Source organism: Etheostoma spectabile, chromosome 15 (genome assembly GCF_008692095.1).
Source record: "Etheostoma spectabile isolate EspeVRDwgs_2016 chromosome 15, UIUC_Espe_1.0, whole genome shotgun sequence".
In the NCBI taxonomy this organism is placed as follows: Eukaryota; Metazoa; Chordata; class Actinopteri; order Perciformes; family Percidae; genus Etheostoma; species Etheostoma spectabile.
Window position 1 is genome coordinate 18,769,982 of NC_045747.1, and position 8,674 is coordinate 18,778,655.

Sequence of the window (8,674 nt, forward strand, 5' to 3'; positions counted from 1 at the left end):
AAGACACAATCTCACAGACACAGCACCGTTAAAATGACTCGTGAGAGAAAGTGGCTCGTAAAGCCGTCTGCTGACACCTTTTCAGCACTTTGCAGTAAATTTCGTTCCTTAGTATAGCCAGTTTTCGCTGGCAAAACTCTGACCCGTATCGCCCCTTGCTCTTTCTAAATAATTATCTTTTTAGGAAAGTAAGTGTAGGGCATGCAGGGACATCATTTGGGGTTGGAGCTTTGCACTGATGACCGGCCTAAAGGCGAACACATGCGCTTGATGTAGTATCGACACACCAGGGGGTCAAAGAGTACCCCGACTAGTCGTTACTACAGAAATTCACTTATACAAACGCACAAGACTGGTGGTCTGCCCTGGACAATAGCGTGCTGCGCAGCCACCTTGTGTATCACTCTGATTGGCGTTGACTCCACCCGCCCTTGTTTCCATTCTCCCTTCTCCTTACATCGCCCCCCCTCAGCTTACCTGTTCTCCTGTTGTCCCCTTCCATGGTCTCATCTAGGTACCGTCTCGGGTCTGTAACTATCGAGGCTGCAAAACTGTCTTCGCGAGACGCCCACATCTGCTAGTCTCATCCACCCCGTCGCGCATACATCCCCACAGGCCAGCCACTCAGACGACATCTACAGTGATTCATCTATCTAACAACATTAATCAACAATGTAATTAAATCTTCAACTAACACTTGTTGGGGCGTGTTCCTTGCTTAATGCGGCCAGTCTTTGTACAGGTTTATTTCTGTGGTTGTTGAGAAGCTTTCCCAGTTTCGTTGAGAGAAAGGCTTCTAGCGATTGGAATTGACTGCGTGACAGGATGCATGGCCCCTACAGTGAAGTCGAAGTTTAACCATTTGTTTGACGTGCTGCGTAGTGAAAATCTACTCATTTCCGTTTCCATGCTTTTCTGTTGGTAGGGTTTTGTTGCTCATCTATATACCATTAAGTTTGCCATTACAGCGGCTTATCCTGTCCGCTAATAAACATTTATTCTACAGTAAGTTCTGCCTAGCCTTCACAGTTCGTTTTACATTTTTCAGCAACTTCGGTAAATACGTTGTTTTCAAATGCTTGTTAGTCTTAACGCTACCGTACTTTATCTTAGCGTGTAGTGGACTTAGCTTGGCAGTTAGTCATGTCCTTCTGGCGCCCTCTTACTTTCTCTTGCTTGTTTTGTGAGATGATTTTGTTTACCCTCTGCCTCCTTCTAGCGGTAAGTTTTTTTTGCAACAATGCAGTTTTATTTATAGCATGTGAGGCTTAGGAGTTAGAAGTCCGGATCGCACCAATGATAGGCTGGTCGTTCATCGGAGCTAGCCACGCCCGAATGTCGTGCAGGCCGACCTAGCCTGAGTTTACTCTGGTAGCCCCACGCGGCAACTCCTACCACCATGAGGGTAGCTGGTGACTGTCCGAAGCAGAAATAGTCGTAAGGCTTTGCAAAGCCCAACTGGACCACCACCACCTGTGCACGTGTTTCGTAAAAAATTTTCTCCACCATGCCACATCCCACGAGAACACAACTCTGTTATTGGCAGCTATATTGAGAAACAGAAGTTAATAAATCCCCTCGCCGTAGTTAAATGCCTCCTGGGCCACATGCGGGCAACGGAGTCTTTTTTGAAGCTGCGGCTTAGAGATAACACGTAACATAAGTAATGTTATTGCAAGGTGTCGTCAATGACTCCCGATACGCCAACCTGAGAGGCACTAAGACTAGGTGATCGGTGTTTGTTCACTGCGCAAAGTCCAATGTCAGACCACCGTAGTTTCTTTCTCGGACCCCTCCTACATGTGACACCAGGTTATTGCTTTAAAGCCGTGATGCCATCATTTTGGGGCCGCTGTTATCAACGTGTGTCCAGATGAAGATGTGGCTTTTGTATATTCTTCACTGAGACCTTTTTGGTGGAAGACCTCGTCTGATTCGATGAACTGACACTTCGTCTCACTTTTTGGTTGGATGCCGGCTAGAAAGCTGAACAAGTTTTGAGGTAACAATCCTTTGACAAATCAGAGTTGGGACCAGGAGCGAGTTGCAGTCTAACACACTTGCCTCGTTCCCTCCATTCCAGCAGTTACCTAGTCAAACTCACCATAGTGACGGTGTCGCCCCCCAATCATTGCGAATTATTACAAGCAAAAGGTAACAGAGGAGTGAGTGCATTAAAACAATTCAAACCACAAGGATGCCAAGGCAAAATAGTAAAGAGGAATATAATATGCCCTCTTAACATCATGATCCTCTGCTCTGCTAAAGGGTGTCTATATGAATTGATATCAGATTATAGATTTATTTGTATTTTGTCTTATACTGAAACCTCTGCTGGGGTGGTGGAACATATGTTAGCCTATATCCACCCCTCCCAGTCCATTAATACTTCCTCCATTCGAGGGCCAGCCCGAGGAGGTGAGTGCGCGCTATCTGGATTCTTGTCTCTACTAATCCCTCTAAACCTAATTTCTACTCATTTTGAAAGTCTTGTTCGTATGTCCTTTCACAGCCAAGTTTAGAAATCCTGGGGCATCCATTCTATGTTGTTAAAGTGTACCAAGCCACCTGGTCCATACCTGAATTCTTATCTATTTGCGAGTTTTTGAAAATGTATCCTTAAAAACAGACACAGTTTATTGTTGGTTTATTAATTGATTTTAATATCATGTGGCACAATGAGAATACATAGGCCTTGTACTTAATGCATTTATCTATTAGATTCTATGTGGCTATTGGATTCTATAAGGGTTCATGAGACCGACTTCACTGTTTTAAACACAACCCTCGCATAGTTGTCTGTATGTGGTTTGAATTGAACTTTATAATGTGTTCCCCAGAGCCCTATCTTTTTCAGGTCCCCCCCCCCGCCAACCAACTTGTTGCCCTCTAAAGAAAAGACAATAAATCAAGACTTTAGCTCCATGGTATACACTAAACAACTCGCAAATTAAACAAATATCGTGGAAAACTTAAGATTTGGCATTCACCAAACGGGTGAAATTGTTGTAAATTTGCCAATAAGTCTGAAACTTATATCGTCCCCCATCGCCAGCACCGGTACTACTTGGCAAATAGAGAAAGGGAACACCCCAGGTGTTCTTGTTCGCAGCTGTAGCCGGCTGGCAGAAAGTCACAAAGCTTCTATTGAGCAAAGTATTCGCAGATTCTTGTAGTACCACTTTGAGGTTTAGCTAATCCGCATACCATTATAACCACTACACAACAAATCACCAGAGCCTCCTGTAACGCCACTGACGTATCTCTAACGCGGATCCTTAGAAACAGCAGTCAAAACCAGATTTATGTTTGGACTGCTTTGCTCACTCGTCTTATTCTTGAATTCAGTTATTTCTTTACATCTAAACCCCATCCCCTAGCTACTGAGAAGTTTTTACCCTCTAGTCAACACTTCTCAAAAAACACACCCCCCACTAACTAAACCCAAAAAACCAAAAAAAACCCCCCCCCCCTTCTCTAATCTCTTACCCTTATCTTTATCATTGCTATGTACCACAGACTTTGAATAGAGCTGTAATTAACCTCATCTGAAAAAAGCCCACGTGATCCAAATGTTTACCCAACTATAGACCTGTAGTCTAACCTTCCATTCTAATTAGGTCTTGAGAAAGCATTTGTCAAACAGTTTGGACTTCTGAATAGCAACAACTTATGAGGAGTTTTCCGTCAGATCATTAGAGTTCATCATAGCACAGAGAGAGCAACTCTGGAATTACTAGATACTGTTTCGTAATTGCATCAGACAAAGACTTCTTTTCTCCGAACTGGTGTTATATTCTAGCTGCATTTGATACCATTGACCGTCATGTCCCTATTACAAGACTAGAACTTTAAGTTGGGTATTAAAAGGAACTTCTCTAAGCTGGTTTAAGTCTTATTTATTCAAATCCCAATCCTCAGTTTGCACATGTTACTGTGAATCCTCCCATGCACGCCAAGTCTGTCATGGAGTCCCATGAAGGATCCAAGTTGTTACACTGACTTGCAGGACACGACACAGATGGTTTCCTAAAGGGTGAGGATAGCTGGATGGGTGATATAGTAGGCATGCAGGCACAGCAAAGGAACGCAGCAGATCTGATCAGAAACTGACAAAACAAAGACGACAGTAAGCGTAGAAGCAGAAAAAACACAAGGACAAACCTCACGCCATTTAGGGCCTTTGACACCAAGTTCAACAGCTGGATGTTAGCTAACTAACTTTTTGAGAAATCAATTTGTACCTATATGTTCTCATATTTAACTTCTTATCATTAGTAAGGCTACAATTCCAGTATATGTGTTCTAATAACCTTTTATGACTTGTAAGCGGTTTAAGTATAGGGTCTGCCTGAACAGGAACATGCGGCTGCAGAGTGGTGAGGTCTGCAGAAGACACGCAACTGCAGAGTGATGGCCTGCGAATAACTCACCCCAGCAGAGAGTCTGAGATCGAGCAGGAACTGCAATTCTAACCGCAGAGAGCAGTTTGGATCAACACTGACTTTTAGAAAACTTTCGCACCTGTTTGTCGAGAACGAGTCTATGATGTGTGTTTCAGAAGATCCAATGAATGTTAACCAGTCAACCTTGAATCACGTTATGCTGTTTTACAACCCCCCCTCCTTAGAGCACACCTAATGTAGCTAAGGGATGCCCTAAATGAAATAAAACGTGACACGGCAAAGAATCGCCCAGGCGGTTAGAGGTTATTTAACTGAGTACATCTGACTGCCGGTTCTCGCTGGCGCGAGACATAACACAAACCATTATGCTCTAGGCTTTCTCTTGCCGTGAAAAAAATAGTTTAGCTGTGTGGGTAGGATCGCTTAAAACCTGACCGGATACACTAAGATGAGCAGCCTTAAGTGCTTCGGTAATAGGGATGAGCCTGGGTACAGCTGAAGAACGGCTATGCATGATGACGGCCGCTGGCGACGACTATCTCAGTGACTACCCCTACCAGCTCACCACGGTTGAAGACAGCCAGGGAAGAACGCTGCGTGAATGCCAGCCATATTGACTACCATCTGTGGACCCCCATCAATGCGTCACCGTGATAAGCAACAACCTGGGACGAACCTAACTCAAAGAGGCTACAACTTCAGCTTCCTTAAATACGGAATCTACTTAAACGGTACTTGGCTTTACTTTGTTTAGTGGAAGATAACAAAAAAATCTTTTTTCCACACCACATCATAGGTTTTCCTAAAATACAAAGTACTTTTAAAACTCAATCAAAATATGTCAAACCCTGCCTTGTGCCAACTACCCTCAAACAAGTGTCGTACCTTATATCTGACACCATCAAGCAAAAGTATTGAGACTGTATAACATTGCTGACATATGTATAAATACTATCTGTTCTCTACACTTCCTGGCCCATCCGAAACCTTCTTGAAATTCCTAGAGCCTGAGCTTCGGAAATGGATTCTCACATACCAGAACACCAAAACCTTATGTTACGTAGCATGCACACCAATGGGGAATATCGATAGCTAGTGGAAAGTGGTTTTCCGACTTCCATTCAATACCCTACCTATTTTTGCACTTAATGGAAAAAGCACACAGGTTTTGGACACTTTGGCCCAAATGAGGAGTCCAGTCAACGTTTGACCAAAAACATTTAATGATAGTCTCTGATGTCCTCTATCAGTGAAATAACTTCACAGTACGCTAATCATCAAAACCATCATAAGCCTCATCTGACGCAAGTTGCCGTGAAGGTCCACAGGAGTGTGTACCCTAAAGCGTGACGATGTCAAGCAACAACGTCAGGACCATTGCAATTCATACCAACATCACGGAAGTCATGGGCAATGGATTGCACTGCATGGTCTCAAAGTGTAACACCTAACTTCCCATTAATGGACAGTCAGAGCAGAATATCACCCCCAACTAATTGCAGTTTCCTCCTCGAGGCTTTATTTGTCCTTTCAGCTCTCATTATGTAAACCAACCAACACATTTGCAGTTGTGGTTCATTCTCCCGGGGGGGAGGATCACATAATGCTATTCGTTAAAGAAAGCGCTTACAACAAATACCTGCTCGCAGCATACACAGACAAGGGTAGAGACTAGCTGTGTAAACATAATGGGCATTTAACTCTAAGATGACATAATTCCCTCAAGAGTTGGTAAGACCCAAATCAGACTAAAAGAGAGAATATTGGATTCTGGTAATGGTATTCACTGTTCTATACTCATGTCCCCCATAACATACCTGCGTTCTCAAATATGTTCCATGGAGAACAGATTAAATTAGTTTTTGACATATCACAAAATGCTTCTACTCCTAGTCGAAAGGGAAGGTCGGATGTGAGGATGGTGTGTAGCTGTGGACAATTTACAAACCCATGGCACAGAGGAGGTGTTTGTTGGTTGGGATCAGACTGTTTTCGCCAGATGTCTGGGCCACGCCAAAGTATGTTGCTGCATGTTGCGAGTAACGGTGTTACAAAAAAAACGCAATTACATGACTAATTCTTTTTGCCTGTACAGTAATACCTAGGCATTACTGAGTCATTTTGGTAAACTAACTCGTTACCAAATTTCAGAAACAGATTACAACGCTTTTAACACAACATTTATGTGTTGTGTTATGTTTTACAACTTCTTCAAGGACAAAAAGTTTATTTACTTTGCTTTATAACGCTGATTGACGATGACTGCATATACATTTGAAGGATGGATTATTTTTAGTTACGTCTGGCGTTGAAGTGAGTTGCTGTGCCATGCAAAGCCATGAACCACAGAACGTGTACTGTACCTCTGTGTTCCACAGGTAACGGTACGTCAGCGGGCGCACAGCATGTGTGTCCGAGCTGCGACAGATAAAACTATCAGGAATGACTGCATATCACACCTTGTGATCTACTATGCCTGTGTGGAAAGGCTTTTAATGACGACGCATCAACGCTTGCTTTTACTGTGACCATTTACTGTTCACTATGTTGCAGTTTTACCAAAGAAAGTCGGAACAACTTACTTGATGGCAGTTTGCATAGCGCGACGCGTCTCACATTTAGCTCAAAGCTGGCAAAAGTACACAACAGACAACTCCACTGTAGGCAACTTCAAAGTAAACACTGCCCTGCCTCGCAAAAAAACAAATACTGTTAATAAATAAGTTGTGTAACTTTCCTTATCCGACTGTAAATTTAGTATTTACACTATGTAAAATCAGTGATTTAATCACATATCGATTACCATTTTCCTTTGAGACTATTTAACTAAACCACAATTCTTACCTCAAGACTTTAAACAAACATTTTTTTCAACATCGTACTCAATCACAATGTGAAGGTACTTTAAATTGATAATTTTAACATCTTACCCTAGTTACTTATCTTTTTTAAGGATTTAGTTACTTTGGCTGTTTATATTATTATACAAATATTATGAATAATCTATGAGTTGGATAAAGATAAGCGACATATGATCCGGTGGTAAAATTTACCAACCACTAAGCTGCCACGCAACTTCCACGTTTATTCTGGTGAAGTACCTCAAGTGTCAACACATTACAATTTAATATAATAATAATAATAATATATAAATCATAAGAATAATAATAATCTTTTATTTAACCCTTGTATTGTCGCTTTGTGTCACAGGTGCCCATGTTTAGCTCATGGAGCTTTTGTACTCGCCTGCCGTTCGGCTTCGGGGTCCCGAGACCCTCGTTCTCATTCCATGTCCAAACCATCGGGCCACATCCTTGTGGTCCTCAGAGACCCCCTGTTTATGTTCCATGCCATTAAGTACTTACGTCCCCACTGCCTGCACCTCATCTCCGGGTCGCGAGACCCATCTTGTTCGTGTCATCTTTCTCCTACCCGGCAGCCTCGCCTCGCCATTCGGGTCCCATGGGACCCAGGGTGGGGTGTGTGTTGTGTGTGTGTGTGTGTGTGTGTGTGTGGTGGTGTGTGTGTGATGTGTGTGTGTGTGTGTGTGTGTGTTATTCCAAACGATTCAGGTTGTTCGTGGCCTCGTCCATGCGGGCCGGAAAAGTCAGGGACATCAATCTGCACAGTAAAGCCCGCGTGCAGACCCCGCAAGATGTATCTCTTGCAGCCACCGCACACGATGTGTGATTTTGCGGGTCCTATTCTCTCTGGCAGAGCTGACACCGCTTCCTTTTCGCTTTGCACCCTCGTAGGTGTCCGTTCAGAATCCCCATGCTCCTCTAGTGCCCCTTGTTACTGTCCAGCGCCGCGCCGCTGCGCGTCGCCACCGACTCACCACCACAGGACCGTCATCGCTTGTGACGAGCTTTGACAAGTGCAGCGACGCCTCCGTGCGAGCCGACGCCGCCCGTCTCGGTTGATGAGCCCGGATTCACAGCGCCCTTTCCAACTCTCGAGAACTCCCGTCCCCCTTTTTGAGCTGCCGCGCATCCCTCTGGGCCTGAGCTCTGGTTGCCACGCACAAGGCGTTGTAGCGACACGTCGGGATGGTGTGGAACCGGCAAGGGGCCAGCGTCGCTGTCGTCCTGCGGCAGCTGTACGTGCCCACAAGCTTGTCCAGGTTGTCCACCCCGCCCTTGGTATGGTTGTAGTGGAGAATGATATCGGGTTTGGCTTGCCTGCCGACGCGCGCATCCCCCGTGTGCAGCGTGCTCGCCAGCAACACGTTCCTGTGCCTCTTGGGCACGTAGGACACCAGAGTGGCG